This window comes from Mauremys reevesii, linkage group 2, assembly GCF_016161935.1.
Source record: "Mauremys reevesii isolate NIE-2019 linkage group 2, ASM1616193v1, whole genome shotgun sequence".
NCBI classification, from domain to species: domain Eukaryota; kingdom Metazoa; phylum Chordata; order Testudines; family Geoemydidae; genus Mauremys; species Mauremys reevesii.
Genome location: NC_052624.1, coordinates 174,090,708 through 174,107,545, shown reverse-complemented (window position 1 = coordinate 174,107,545; position 16,838 = coordinate 174,090,708). Strand labels below are relative to the sequence as shown.

General features: G+C 40.4%; 1 long non-coding RNA gene across 1 annotated transcript in view; it reads right to left on the bottom strand.

Annotated features, from left to right (window-relative positions):
• Positions 1–309: 309 nt before the first annotated feature.
• LOC120398439 overlaps positions 310–16,838 on the bottom strand; it is a 32,815-nt gene continuing 16,286 nt past the window's right edge. The window contains exons 2-5 of the long non-coding RNA XR_005594412.1: positions 9,669–9,763; positions 9,458–9,573; positions 9,030–9,314; positions 310–423 (exon numbers count right to left, since the gene is read on the bottom strand). This is a non-coding gene — a long non-coding RNA (uncharacterized LOC120398439). The remainder of the gene's footprint in view (positions 424–9,029; positions 9,315–9,457; positions 9,574–9,668; positions 9,764–16,838) is intronic.

Genomic DNA, 16,838 nt, shown 5'->3' with positions numbered 1-16,838 from the left:
TGCATGGGTCACTGAATTAAATCGGTTTGCTGGCTTGACCTAGGGAAAAAAAACCCTTCTTTGCTTCTTTCCATTACTCAATAAATTATTTCAGGCTGTTCACAAAACACAAATTACATGGCTTATTATTATATTCTGTGGCAACCTCAAAACCACAAGTGTTTACATGTGCTGCACACATACACTTTGGGGTTTTAATAGCTGGTTGACAAGAGATTAAAGGCAGAAATATGGCATTTTATTAAAGCAAACATATCAGTATGCCTACCATGATAAAATGATATAGTTTTCTTCAGACACAAAAGTTTCTGTTGAGTGATACCTTTGAAATTCCTTGAGGGCACCCTATTATTCACTTTCCTCAGCAGAGAGCAGCTGCAAATGGTCTCCAATTTTCAAAGAGTATTGCCTGGTCATTCTTTACTGTCAAAATGAAGAAGAGCATAAAAGTTAAGTCAATAAAGTAATATGAAATGCTTAATATAAAAATTCAAGAATGAATGATTAACCATTAAAAACTTACAGTAGCTATTTCAGCCAGAAAAAAAAATTAACATTTCCCCTGGAACCTATTAACACTCCTTGTAAACAATATTCTTTCTTGAAATATATGACCTTTCCTAATGTTTTCCATACACATGACATTTTTCTTATATCCACTTTACCTTCACTGATATGCAGTTGAATTCCTCAGAAGACGGTGTACAGAGCCCCTTCTTCTGATCCACTGAAAAATGGATTATTTTATTGCATTCTTCCTCATAAATACCCCTTATCTTCTGCTTTAGATTTTGAAACCTCTTCCAGTGTGAAAGTCACTCAACCTGTTGTAGCTGCTGACACACCACCACCACTACAGCACTTGTCAAGTGGTAAACACTGAATGATGTCATTCCTTTGACCCAGATGTAGCTATATTTGTGTACACTAGGAGGAATAATGTGCTTTCTTCTGCAATCAACGGGGCAGTAATTTTAAATCAAATTATTATCTGGGCTCCTTCATTTAATAAAATGCAGTTTTGACTGCATACTCTGAATTTAGCATATATATCCAGAAGATCTGCAAGAGAGGAAGTGCCGTCCAATCTTTTAGATAAGAACCATTCTCTGAAGTCAGGGTTCACTTTGGTCAGTGACTTTTTCTTCAGTGTTAAATAAATAAAGGAGGCTCCACAAAAGTCTAATGGAATATGATTCCTAGTCAATGGGAAAAAGGACATGGAAATTATCTGAGGGTATGGCACAAATGACACTTTTAAGACTGCCAGATGTTTTGGGCTACTTGGTTTGAGAATCTGCTATAAGGTACACTTAGCCATGTTCATGGGGTCAATATCTGGATGCTCTCAAGCTTCCATGCTGTATCTGTAGGCTTAAATGAGACCTCTAGTATTACCAGTGATTTGTAGCTTGCTTGGAGCAACTACATTAAAAAGAGCCAAGATCTGGAATAAGTCAAGCAAACAAATACAGAAATAAAAGGTGTAGAACAACAGGTGAGCACATGTGACCGTGAAAGTTATGGCATGAGCCCTGAAGGGAGACAGACAGCAAAGGAAGACAAGTATGATACCAAGGAATCGCTTGCCATTGAGCTGGATGCTCTGCCTTGTTGGCAGGCCAAAAATTAGGCTCAATTTCTATATAACAAATGTTTTTCTATAACTAAGCTGATGAAATGAAAGGTAGTGAAGCCTGATGGTTGCAACTTACAAAAGAGAAATGAGGGGAGAAAAACACTAAGTACTACATTTAAAATTACATTTGAACTAAGTAGCATGAAATGCACATGTTCACAAAGTGAATCCCTTATTTTAACTCAGTGCAAATTTATTTTAATAATTATAAATCTAAGGTTTATAACTCTGATTTAAATTAGAAACAATACATCACTAAAGCCCATAGTAACAGATGCCTTTTGGTGACAAAGCAGTGAGTGCATACACACTGCGATGCGACTTTTGTCGGGAAAAATGCCCGCTTTCGTTGACAAAATACTTCCACCCCTGAGAGACTTTTTTCTTTTCCCTTCCCTTTATTATCAACAAAGAACCAGTATAGACACTACACCTGCTTTAATCGCTTTATTTGACCTCCAGGAAGTGTCCCACAATGCCCAACCTGACCACTCTGGTCAGCAGTTTGAACTCCACTGTCCTGAATCCAGGTAAACAATAATCCACCCCTCCCCCTTGCAAGTCCTGGGAATTTTAAATTCCATTTCCTGCTTGCTGGCTCTGCATGGGGAGGTCTCATCGCATCTTCCATGTGACCATGGCTGCTATCCCACCAAACACTCTCCCTCCTGGACCACCGCATAGCTGTTGGATCTGATCAGTATATGGTGAGCGGAGTCTGTGCAGTCCGAGCTGCGCTTGACCCATAGGAATTGGAATACCTATGGGCACATTTCTTGTGGCTTGTTTGAAAAGGGCTATGATCGTGACATGATGCAGTGCAGATCAAAGATAAAGGAGCTGTGGCAGGCATACCATAAGGCAAGGGAGGCAAACTGTCACTCTGCTGCGGCACCCAAGTCCTACTGTTTCTATAAGGAGCTGGACGGTATCCTTGATGGTGACCCCACCTCCAAGAGCCCCATGGATACTTTGGAGGGAACAGAAAGAGGACCTAACCCAGAGGATGAAGTTATTGATGAAGAGGTGGAGCTAGACGAGGATGTGGAGCTCCCGGCAGCATCGCCCAGTGGGGTAGGAAGCCAGGAACTTTTCTCCACTCCTGAGGTCCCTAGCCAGTCCCAGCAGTTGCTCTCTGGTGAGCAAGAAGCAGGAGATGAGATGCCTGCAGGAGATGGTAAGTTGCTGTGGCTTGTGTAGTGCGTAGGTGGGTTCAGGGCATAGAAATGTGGGAGGCTGGCTGTGTTTCTGTGTGCTGGACATTTCACTGTGTAGCTAATTGGTACAGCGGAACAGAGTGTTGATTCACAACAAGATCTCACGGGAATTCCTGCCTGTGGAAAAGTGTGGGATAATTTTAGAATTATTTCCCTGTTAAACTGCACCGTAACCCCTTCAAAGACTGTATGTTCTTCTGTCCAGGTGCTTCTGTATGTTCTTCCCGCCCATAATACTCACCGTGTTTTGGGTGCTTGCAGAGATGTGTGCCTGGAAAGGGTCAGTGAGAAAGTGATTGCTATGTTGCAAAAGGTGCATATAAATGAAATGTTTCAATGCTGTGCTTGAATTTAACAATCCCGCCTCTGTGCATTGTCCCCTGTGCTTCACCGGATATGGCCTTCAGGAACACCCCACCAACCCCTGCTGACTGTCTCTGCCAGATAAAAAAGAGGCCAAGACACAGCAAAGAAGACATGTTCTGGAGGGTACTGCAGTGCTCCACTACAGAGAAAAGGGAACAAAAGGAGTGCTGGGAAGCCAAAAGGCAGGATAGCAAAGAGAATCAAGCGTTTGCTAGGGATGCAACTGAGCGGATGATAAATGTAATGGAGGAGCAAACAGAAATGCTCAAGTCTTTAATAAGGCTGCCGAGTGAGCAGGTCCAGGCTCACTGCAGCACATGCACAATTTTTTACCAGGCCCCTCACGCTGCCTGCACATTCCTTTCCACTTTCTGGGACTCCTCAGTTTCCCTTTCACTCCACGCCCTCACACAACTTTCACAATGATAGCTGGACCTACATGCAGTTGTGAGGGTCTGCCCTTTCCCAGTCCCTCCTTTCCAGTCAAGCATCTGTGTTTTGGTGAGTGTCACTGTGCTTTTTCTTGATCACTAAAGGCAAAGTTTTATAATGGTAAATCATCTTTATTTTGTTTTCTACAAATTCACATTGCAATCACTACGAGTACATGTACAGGCATTTTAATCATTTTCTTATTGGGATATGCCACCCCAATTGTCAACATAGCTTCCTAGGAAAAAAACATGGAATGCACCATGGAAGCTACTCTAAGGAAGATATACATTATTGCGGCTCATTGTCAAAGTGCTTCCTCAAAGCCTCCCTGATTTCAATTGATGCCCTCTGGGCTCCTGTGACAGCCCTGTTATCTGGCTGCTCAAACTCAGCAGCCAAGCGCTCTGCCTCAGCACTCCACCCCTGAGCAAACATTTCACCCTTAGATTCAGAGACATTATGCAAAGTGCAGCACACAGCTATGACCATGGGAATATTCTCCTCTTTAAAGTCTAACCTGCCATAAAGGCAACACCAGCGCGCCTTTAATCTGCCAAAGGCACATTTAGCTGTCAGCCGGCACCTACTCAGCCTGTTGTTGAAATGCTCCTTACTGCTGTCCTGGTGTCCCATGTAAGGTTTCATGAGCCAGGGCTGTAAGGGTTAAGCTGGGTCTCCCACGATCACTATGGGCATTTCCACATCCCCCACATTTAGCACAGTTCCAAGATGCACCGCAATCTGCTCCACCTTCCCACAACACCTAGTGATAGAAGGTGTCACCCTGCACTGTGGGATATATACCCACCGCGCATTGCTCACATTGTCGATAATGGTGCCCCCAATATCGATGTGATGTGTCACCAGAGGGGGCTAGTGTGAACAAGCTTTTCCGATTTTTATTAAGTTAAATTTTGGGTGTCAATATAAGTGTAGTTGACAAAACTTGGTTGTGTAGACAAAGCCTAAATCAGAGATGTGGATTACAACTTCTCTCTGGGTCATCACAAAGTATCTCAGTGTCTGCACTTTCTGGTGTAGCTATATCAGCAGCATCTTCCAGCTCTGTAATGACAGGGTCACTTGTAGGAGAACTATAGACTTGTGGCTAACTGGTGCTATTACAAGTCACTGTCTGAAGCTGCATTGTAGGCTCAGTATTCTCAATAGGAGTTATCGGTGCAGAGCATCCCATGGAAACTATGCTCAAACGCTGATTTATATGTCTTCCCTCTGACGTGTTCTATGCCACTTCTATCCAGTAAAAGAGAAAGAACCAGGTTGTGATGTATTCACTCCAGTTTTCCATGAATTTTCTCAGTAGTTTCTTACTAAATCTTATTCTCCCACATGAAACCTGTGCCTTTGGGTGTGACTATTTGACCACGCTGTTTCTAAGGATGTCCCTCTGTAGATCCAACTTTAAGAAGGCCAGACAAGACCTTAAATTATATCCTATAAACATCATAACTTGTGTTTGATTTGTAGTGGCATATACTGCATTCCAAGAGGTCAATAGAAAATTTGCAATCTTGTATTATAAACTACATTTATCTAGAGCTATAGCATAGTTAACTTGCTTGAATGTCTGGATAAATCTTTCTACTAATCCATTTGTGGCAGGGTGGTAAGGAGCTAATCTGACACATCTGACACCTTTTCTTGTGACAAACAGTTGAAACACTTTGGACATGAATTTAGTTCCATTGTCACTTGCAATCTGTTGAAGAACTCGCATCTGTGTAAACAAGAGTGTTATCACCTCCACTGGCTGTACTGAATTAGTTGAATTCATATAGAATACTTCAGGTTATCCAGAATGGGCATCTATTGTAATAAAAAACATACATCCTATAAATGGTCCAGCGTATTGTATTTGTATTTGTTGCCACAGAGCAACTTTTGATTCCCAAGGATGCAAAGGAGCATGTTTAGACATATGTTGTGCTTGCCAATAACCCTGATATTGTTTTGCTATTTGGTTTTGCAATATTTGCTGTGTTTCTTAAAGCCCCATGTCCTAGATTCATCTTAATACAGGAGAATCCTAGCTTTCACTAAGAAAAACAAAAGTAAGTTTCTAATCCTGGCTGTTACCGAGCAAAACATGAAAATCTGAGCCCTAAAGACTGAAAAACCAGAAATCGAATAAAAAGAACTCAAAATCTATTATTTCTTAACATCTCATGATTTTTAAGCTAATCTCCTGATTTCAAGGGGACCTGACTTGTGATTTTTGAAAGCTGGTGGTTGGCTGAATGCTGCATGGCTGCTGACGCTGAGTATATAATTTGGGGGGCAGGCCATAAATAAGAAATTCTTGTCCGCTTTGTCCTCCAGATTCACTTACAAGGGGAAATTTTATGTTACTGATTTAAAAGAAATGAAATTTATTTTATGTCATCTGTTGTGCCCTAAACAGGAGAGAGACAGAAATACAAATGGCAAAGGGTCTTGGAGCCATCCAACAGAACAATCTCAAATTTTCAGGTTCCCATTGCAGGCAGATATGGTGAAATAACATATAATGGAGCACTGGTCATACACAGAAAACTACTGTAAAAGCAATGTACAGTTTATTATATAGAGCTTGCTTACAGGGTAAATACAGTGGAAAGTAGCCAAGCCTGTCAATGATTCCCCCTTGCAGTCATTAGTGTCACATTGCCTTGGCATTATTCTGAGACCCTGATTAGCACCAGGCAGAACCTAAACATTGCTCCCCAAATGTCATTACTGTGGAGACTGAAAAGTTCAATCTAGCCAAGAGAAAATTTTGGTTTATTTTAGTCTATGATTTAAATAATTAAGAAAGAGTTAATATATGATTTCAAAATGGACAATGATCTTTGGGATATTTCTGGTTGAAAGGCATTATATTCATAGATTTGTCTGACCTTTTACATAATACAGGCCAAAGAACACCACTCAATAGTTTCTTATACTGCTAATTATTATTTATATCAGAGTAGTAACAGACAGAAGACACTTTTAGATCATCCGATTCCTCCCATTGTCAGAGCAGCAATTGAGTCACAGGGCCTGATTCTCCAGTGTAAATCAGGATTAACTCAACTGTACTCAATGGAGATGCACTGCTCTAAAACCATTTTGTGCAATCAGAATCAGGCCCCTAAGACAGAGGATGTATCAGAAGTTAAACTGACACTGAACTTGAACTTAGCATATTGCCTGGCCAATAACCATGGCACATTTTAGTAGGCCTTGCTACCAGAGCTGAATGGTAGGACTGAGAAGAGAACATCTGTATAAAAGAGGACTCACAGGACAGCAGAATTAGGGTGTATGGTTCTTCTGTTTCACACTTTTTTCCATCAGACTCATGAAGTGTAGAGGAAACTGTTTCTTTTCATGAACATTCATTTCACAGTGATTTGTTAAAAAAAAAAAAAAAGAAATCAGCTAGAGCAGTACTTATATAGAGTGACACCTGGATCACACATTGACACATTACATTGCATCCCATCTTCTGAAATCATAAATGAAAAGAGTGGCCACACTCTGCAGTCTCTGAATTCTTTCAAGACAGCTCAGCAATCTCCAAGTGAAAGGTAGGATAAATTATTACAAGAGACTTCTCAGCATGCCTGTTCTAAATCAAATGCTGTCAAATAATTTTTAAGTTTCTTTGATCTGCACTCAATCTCTGTGTTACTTTGCTGACCTATAGCACAGACTCTCCAAGACTTCTACTCCTTTCTTTTTTTATTCTCTCTGCCCATAAACTTTTATTTTCCATTTTTATCATGTACGTGTTGGAATATAAAACAATAACTAGATCTGATGGTTTGGTCGGTTTTATTTTATAGGTGTATGAAAAAAAAAACCCAGTAAGTATGTTAGGAACTTAGAAAGAAATGAGAAAAAGACAGGAAGTTAACTAATCTTGCAAGAGACAAAAATATGATGTTCTGCGCTGAGTAAGTATTCTCCCTCAGGTGGTTTATGGTTTATAAGAGACACATCACACAAACACTGTATCTGATGGCTTCTTACAATATCTTTTATAGGAGTAATGACTATAATTTAAAAAGCTGGGAAGAGAAGAGACTTGAACAGTGAAGGAAAAAAGAGCAGAAATCTTAATGAAGATAAATACATAAGAGAAAGGGGAGAAGACGCAGTAGAGGAGCAAGACAGAGGGAGAGAAAAGAGTGGGAGAACAAACATAGTGCAGATAAACAAAAGCATCCATAGTAAGTGGTAACAGATTAATTATCATTGCTGTTGCAGTAGTGCCTAAGGACGCCAATCAAGGACCAATGTATGATTGTACTAGGCATTGTATAAACAAACAAAAGACACAGTCCTTGCCCCAGAGAGCTCCCAATCTAAGACTTTGACAATATGTACCAAGTGAATAAACAGATAAATGGAGATAAAGAGAAAGAGGACAAGATAACTGTAAATACAGGTGGTTTTAGTTGTTACTGTATCCTCAATAGTCACAGGCAGCCATCAACTTAGTCAATGCCTAACTTTCATATAACTTTAAGGAAAAATGCAGAGACCCTTTAAGTCCTACGGCATACAGAAAGAAAAATAGGCTTTTCTCATGCAGTTCCCAAAACAATTTCTTGGATAGATGTGTTCTTACTTACTGGTAGCTGATCAAGGTCAATGTAACCAGGCAATATGATCAACGAGGCAGATCTTCCACTAACATAAATGGAGCTCTGACAATTTATACCAGCTGGGAATCTGCCCCAATATTCCTCCAGTCATTGGTAGGCTAAATATTAAAACTGAATCTTGGTCAAAACTTACCTTCTCTTTTTGGAATAGTGGAAAAACTATTAAGAGATCTCTTTGCCCCGGTATCTGATAACTTTCCAGATAAATATTGTAAACCAATTACAGAATGGGCAGCAGGCAAGTCAAAAAAGAGGTGTTTACACATATGATAGGTAGTATCAAATGATTCGCTACCTGATATTGCTTTGCAAGGGAGAATCTGAACTACATTTTGAATGGAAAACCACACTGTTTTAGTTTTGAAAAGTAAACTGAAGAAAGTGATGCTTCAAAATCACATGTGAAAAACAACACAAGGTAATTTAATATAAAATTAACAAGGAAACCGATTTTTATATAAAACATGGGAAAATAAGAATATAAATCTGGCTGCTGAGGCCAACCCCTTACAGCAGAACTGGTTGGGTTCTAATGCACTACTTACCATAGTCTATGATAAATCTTTTATACTTGCCTCATGGCTAAATCTTTTATGAAGGAATTTATCTATTTTTTTGGAAACCGAAGTAAACTATATTCACCAGGCTACTTTAGATTACTCATAATACTCAGATGCATCTAACAAAGTCAAAGAGGCACAACGTTCTCCAAGTCACCTTTTCATACGAGTAGCCTTCTTTACCCTAGTTTCCTCTTCTATGTAATTTCTGCCTGCAGTTTCTGTTGGTTGTGGTATTCTTCACTTCCCCCCTAGCATTTTGTGTAGCGCTGCTCTGCGGTGGTTAAAAGCGTTGCTCCACTTGATTCTCAGGTGGCTGCACTTCAGATGTGAAGAGATCCCTGCATACAAGCCTCCGTCTGTAGGTAAACGTCAATGGGGCTCTGCACTGGTGCCAATTTCGACCCACAAGGAGTAAGTTGTAGGACTGTGGCCTTAGTCTCTATAAAAATTACAGTATTATTCTTAGCTATTTTATACAGGGATGGACCTGAACCATCAATTTCAGTTCAGGATGTCAAATCCCCTCTAGAGTTTCCAGGGCTTCGGTTCACCCTATTATATAAAGAGAGAGGTTCTACTCACCCTGGTTTCTATACCACTTTAAATTGATTGGCATCAGTGAAGTTACGGGAGTTTTACACAAAGTTGAGAGGAGAATTATGTTCTGTATCTAGCTGCAAAAACCAGATGCATAGAACCTGGTGTGGGGAGAGGGAGGCTGGGGTTCAAATATAACCTATGTACTATTTTGTATTGAAGACAGTAAATATTTAAAGCAACACATTTTACTCACAGTTATACCCAGGCAGGTCCATTGAAGTCATTGGGATTACAAAGATGCAAATGAGGACATAACTTGGTACCTAGTATGTTCTTCCCCAGGCCACTCTGTAAGGAAATGTTTTAGAGAGAAGCCTGCGCATGAATGAGTTATGAGCAAATAATGCAAACCTGAATATAAACATTAGACATTATCTCTGCTCTCCTTTTAAGAGGCAAAATGTCCATCCATGCTGAACACCTCAACTTCCTTATTTACCAAAAGAAGAGGCAGTAGAATTTCATAGTTCCCTATCAAGGGTTTGACACCCTTTACTTATGTCAGAGAACATGCTGAGATTCTAGTAAATGAGTAACATACACACCAACACCAGCTGGTCTCAGACACCAACCCTATTTCCTTGCACGTAAAAGGTTTTGTTCCTTCCCACTTGCCCTAGGTGAGGGAAACTTATAGCAACTGCTGTAGCAATGAAGAGACTATTGTTCAACTTTGTGGTGTTGAAACCTGAACTGCCTAATGTGAAGCTATCCAAGTTTATATTTTGTTTTCCATAGCTCTCTCTTTATACATTCAAATTGACAAATGCCCTTGTACAGAATTTTTAACCCTCCCCACCTCTAATGCATCAGTATCTTGTTACATTGCCTTTGATTTCATTGTTTGCAATGCTAGTATCAGCAGCATGGAATTGCCAAGGACTAAACTGCCCAATTTTTCTTTAATTTCTCAGAAAATTGACAGCTTTATGAACTGTCTCTTTACCTATGCCCCATAAACATGTCAGGCTGTGGAAAACCATTCTAATTAAATCCCAGGGGAACTGCAATGGGAAGATTATAGCTTCTTGGCAGGTTATTAAAAAACAGTTGTTCATATATACACAAATATCTGTCCTGGAACCTAACATTTGACAGAACAGCCAACGAATTAACCCCACTGGCAACTCCAAATCACACCTCTCCTCCCGCTCAGTGTCCCCCACCCAAAAAAAAAAAACCTGGGGGAAAATAACTAAATTATTTCAGGAGTTCTTATATCCTGCAGTGAATTTCTTTCAAAAAGTTGACAGATCTGAGGAACTGTCCCATATTGAGGTATCATTAGAGGAGGTTTTGGAACAAATTGATAAATTTAACAGCAGTAAGTCACCAGGACCAGATGGTATATCACCCAAGAGTTCTGAAGAAATTCAAATGTGAAATTGCATGACTACTAACTGTCATCTGTAACCTATCATTTACATCAGCTTCTGTACCAGACGATTGGAGGATAGCTAATGTGATACCAATTTTTAAAAAGGGCTCCAGAGGTGATCCCAGCAATTACAGGCCTGTAAGCCTGACTTCAGTACTGGGCAAACTGGTTGAAACTATAATAAAGAAGAATATTGTCAGACATATAGATGAACATAATTTGTTGAGGAAGAGTCAACATGGTTTTAGTAAAGGGAAATCATGCCTCACCAATCTACTAGAATTCTTTGAGGGGGGTCAAGAATCCAGGGCAGCATGGGATGCCTCTGCCATCTTATAACGTTTAGCTCAGTGGTTGGAGCCCTCGCCTAGGGTGAAAGAGTGATTGAAACAGGGGGACTGGACTGTGGGTCTCCCACCTCATAGGTGAGTGCCCTAAAACTAATGTTGCCAACCCTCCAGGATTGTCCTGAAGTCTCCAGGAATTAAAGATTAATTTTTAATTAAAGATTATGTCATGCGATGAAACCTCCAGGAATACGTCCAACCAAAATTGGCAACCCTACCTAACACCAGGCTACAGAGTCATTCTTACTCTCTCCCTGGCCAATGACTAATGATTTACCCACATGTGAAGAAGCTTCCACATGAGAAACGGAGAGAGCCCTAGATCAGAACATCCCATAGGTTACTGGTTAGAGCATTCCCCTAAGAGGTGGGAAGCCCCTGTTCAAATCCCTTCTTCTGGGTCTTCCACACCCCAGGTGAGTGCTCTAACCTCTGAGCTAAATGTTATAAGGTGGGCACCTCCACCATCTCCTCCAGCCATTTTGTGGGGGGTGAGGCCGGCACCCAACAAGGCATTGACACATTTAACAGCAGAGGAACCTAATCCACCTGACTCTGGAAGAGGGGTTCCCAGCTGTGAATCACTATGCAGAGATAGGCTCCTCACCGCAGCCTGGACTTAGGTACCTACATGCACAAGAGGCGCCTGGCTCAGGACAGGCCACTCTCCTTGGCATCTGCCATTGGCTAACCTAGGCTGCTCTTCACCTACCATGCTGACTTTGCAGATCACATTTGAAGGTGCTTCTCTCTCCCCATTCATAGTATGGAGCCTACGCGACTAACTCATGGTTTGGATTGAAGTGTTGTGCCTGTGATTTTCTAGGTGCCTAAAAGTTAGGCGGTGTGACGCTAAGTCCCTTTGTGAATCCAGGCCTGTGGGACTAGCATGTTGGTCTAGCAACTACAAGGAGAGCCACTATACCAGATGCTGTATATTCAGAACACTACCCAACTAATAACTTCACCTAGATATTTCAAACATCAGATATGTTGATCCATAGTGGACAGCTTACAACTGAAAAATGCTTAATTCTTAAATTCTCACTACCTCTTCGGATCCGCCAGCTCAGAGCAGGGCAGGTATTCCCTGGGGGAAGAGAAGACACTAACATACCAAAAACTATCTAAGAACAAATCAGAAAAAACAACTAGCCTAACATTATGTATGCTCCTTAACAGGTAAAGCAGAATGGGTGGATGAGGGTTCTATGACTGCTTTTGGAGGTGGAGGAGGAGGAGGAGGAAATGAAGAAAGTAAATAGGCAAGAACTTTTCTGCCCACAGTTGTAGCATGTCTAGATCTGCATCTAGTGTACAAACTCCCCAATTGCTTTACTTCTGGCAGCTATTCCATAGCTTGCAAGACATGACATGTAATATCTAGAGTGAATAGCTGCAGATGGAACACTGTTAAAGGAACAGAACACCTCCGCCCTTCTGAAAATTGTGACAGATTTAAGGCTTAGCTCATGGGACTCGTAGGCACCATTCACAACATAATTTGTGTGACCTAGAGCAAAACATTTCACCACTTTGTACCACAGTTTAAACCTCTTTATGGCTATAACAATATTTTCCTATCACACCAGGAGTGTTGCAACTTGTGGCTTTATTATTTAATATTTGAAAAACACTCTGAAATCTTTTAATGGAAAACTTTGAATAAATGCTAAATATTATCAAGTCTTGCTGCCACTCGAACTCTACATTAACATGATTCCACTAATATGATATATGAGAAATATCTGGTAATATCCATGCCCTCAGATCACTGACAGAGATGAACATGGTGACTTCACTGAGTAGACACAGAATTGGGCCCATATATAGGGAATCACAGGTTCAGGGCCTGTGTGATGACCTCTAAAAAGAAGTTAATCAAGTCTGAGGTTACAATGAGCACCAGGCAGTTGCAATAAAAGAAGCTTTAAAAGAAAATTCCATTGCACTGTTTAATTTTTCATGTATTTCAATGCTCTTCAAATCTAGGTCACATCAAAGGTTTGTTCACTCAGTAAATAAAGAGTGCACACACACACACACACACACACACACACACACGATGGACCCAAGCCACAAAGTTCAGATCTGGAGTTTACTATGGCCCCGTATCTAAAACTCAAACCTTTATAAATATTCATTTATCTATCTATTAAGAATGAACCATAATTTCCAGTTACCCAACTTACAATGATGCCAATGAAAGTTTTGGACACTCAAGAGATATAGGATTGGTAAGCACTATATAAATGAGCTGAGTAATCAGTACAGACAATGTAAACAAACAGTTACGTTTTAGAAATAAATTAAAACTGCTAGTTGATTTTCAATTATTATAGCATTGTATTAGCAACTATACAAAATATCACCTTTATTATTTATCTATAAAATTATAAATGGCTGTGTTAGGTGACATCAGAAAGTTGACTGGGCTGCATCTGTATAAAAATATATTAGGGAACAGTGACAAGTAGAGTCGACATGTTAGAATCTGAACTATAAGAAGGCCTTTTGGAATTTTCTAAATCGCTTAATAGTTTGACCAAAGTGCCATTCTTGCAGTTGCTAGTGTAATATAAACATTGATTTCTTGTTCTTATTCTTGTAGTGAGAACATAAGGGAACTGACTATGTGAAAGACCAACTATGAACAATTGTTTCATAGTAACTAAGGATACCTTCTCAATGTTAGGGACCTTTTCCCACTCCTTACTACTTTTGATTGTGCAGTTTCCCTTAACACCTTGTCACCCGTCTCACTGTCTAAGGAGCATGAGTAGGACTTCAGGGGAAAAGATGTGAAAGCTCTCTAGGCAATCGCGGAGAGATAAATTGGATGACTGTATTCCTACTAGAGAAAGAGACTGGGAAGCCCACAGTTCTGGTTTACAAAGCAAACAGGTAACAGATAAGAACAGAGGAGGGGAAGGCTGAGTGACTGCTTGCCAAGAGTTTGGCTTGGTTTTGCAGAAAACAAATGTTTTCAATTCATGCACCTGTTTATTCAAATCACCAAAGGTTAAGTGGTTCAGATAAGAGGTGTTGTTTTTGTCCCTTATCTGCCACACTGCAGTGGCTTAGGTTTTGCCAAGCCTTGGTTTGCAAACTAAGTCTTATACCAAGCCCAACATAATCTATATTAGCTGTGCTCTAATCAAGTTTTGGTTTATTTGGAGGGGTTGGGATTTTTTTTTTAAACGAAAAAGCAGGCCTGTTTCATATCCAAGTTCCATTTTATCCAAAACCTAAAGGCTTGTGGGAGTTCAAATAAAAGGTTTCATTTTTAAACCACCCACAATTCTGGGATGGGAAATCCATGAAGTCCTAAAGTGGTGAACTACTAGGTTTCCTAATAATATCAAGCAGGTAATATGGAGACCCAAGAAAGAGCTAAAGAACAAGAAACCAGCTGTAGAGCTGGTTCCTCTCCATTCTCCAGTCCAGTACACCATAGAAACAAAGACCCATACTCTTACCTTAGAGAATCACCCATCTCCATTTTTCCTCTAGATCCAGGAACAATACAGTGCCTGCTTACTGCTGAGAATCACTGTTGTGAATCATCCCTGTCTTCTTGGCATACATCTAATTTATAGCCTCATGCAGCTCCACAGAGTGGTAGAAATGACATACTGCAGTCTTCTATTAAAATAAATGGGAAACTGCAAAAAACATTTTTGGTTTGTTCCATTTGTTTGGTTTTTATTTTACAAAACAAACTAGTTAAATATGATAACAAAGAGGTGAAGATTCAGGTATTTCTTCCATGAATTTAGGCTTTGTTTTCTGCAAAATCAAAAGTGGTTTCAATTTAGGCCACCCACAACTCTGGGATAGGGAAAATCCACTACCATAATCTACAAACTTCACCAAGAATTTACAGGTTGTAAGCTGCAGTTGCACAGATGCACACTTTTTTCAGTTTTTGTTTGTTTGTTTTTTTAATTTTGACCCCCAAAAATACAGCAAAAAAAACTTCTACCAATTCTACATCAGGTACTATATAGTATAGTATAATACCTGATACAGAACTGATAGAAGTTTTTTACTGTATATATAGATGTAGATATAGGGCAGTTCATTGCCATTTGAATTTTTAATTAAAATTTATTTTAAAAATCTAAAGTTGAAAAATTTCAGCTAGTTCTAATGATTTATATCCCAACTAGCAGACAATCCCATGAAAGATTTCACATGGGAGCATGATCATGGACTACACTTTACTGGAGGCAATGAGGCAGAAGAGTGGCATAAAACACAAGCATAGCATAGTCAAAACAGCTGTTGTCACAAAAATATAGACTCCTTATGTGATGAGCTATATGAGGACCCCCTGCCTAAAGCAGAGGAGACTGGAAGAGCCAAAAATGATTCAAGAGGGAAAGAATGTGGCTGAAGAACACAGGTCCTCTGTTTTCCTATTTGGGGTTCAAAATTAGGGCTGAACAGTGATTGGAGCTTCATAACCCGAGGGACCTTAGGCTTCCATGTCCATCATGTTTAATTAATATTATTCAGTAACTATTGATGATTAGCCGCTGTGAAAGTTCCAAAATACCAGATATGACCATTTGTAATGAATAACAGTAACTAAACTCCCCCATGCATTGGTCATAAGCACACAAGAACCAGGCCCAACAAGACCCCATGAATTTAAAAAAAGCAGTGCCATACTGTTACCAACCCCACTGTGGGATGTCACTGTGAATGATGTGGTACACCAGTCCTCCCTAGAAGTCTGGTCATATGTACTGCGTACAACAAGCTCAGAGGCGAGGGGTGAAGATGTTCTAAACGCTAGGCCTCAGTGGGATAGAACGTACCCCGACTTTGAGGAAGTAACAAAAATTAAAAGATGCAGTTTGCATAATTATTTTTAAGTGCTCAAAACAGCAGTTCCTAACCCAGCCCCTAAGGGCAGGCCAGTAGCGAGGCAGAAGGATAACTGCACTTCACCATCACCCCTGTGCACTGTCTTCTAACATGCAGGCTCTGCATCCACCTGCTGTGGCTACTGCTGGCTACAGCCAGCAACAAATTATGTTTGTCTAGCTCAGTCTTCCCAACCCAGCACCCAGGCTGCAGCTCCTGCTCACATGCAACCTCTAGTTCTTTCCTAAGCTTGATCCTCCCTGACCCCAGGATGTTAATTCCTTCTTTTGTACTCTGGAAATTATGAACTCCATTGCCGGCTGGAACAGTCCCTCTTCTGGCTAGATCCTTGGGTGAAGGGCAGGTACCCAGCAATAAGTGAGTAGGTTGATCACACTAGGTTCATCCTGTGTAGAGAATAGCATGACACCGAACAATGGAAAGGCTCAAATGCCAAGTCTATGATCACCTAGAAGTGTATGTGCAGCTCAGTGAAGAATTTTATGCACAAAAGAATTATATTGCTACCTGGTATAAACCATGGGAATATCAGGGAAACAAAAGACAGAGAGGATCATTTCTTCCATTTCTTTCGTTTATATAGCAGGTTGCAAAACAGACATTTTACAGCATTACTAGCAGGATACAAACAGTAGCCATGAAAAATGAGCACATTTTAAAGTGTGTCCCCTTTACAGGGCCGGCTCCAGACCCCAGCGCGCCAAGCACGCGCGTGGGGCGGCATTTTACCAGGAGGGTGGCA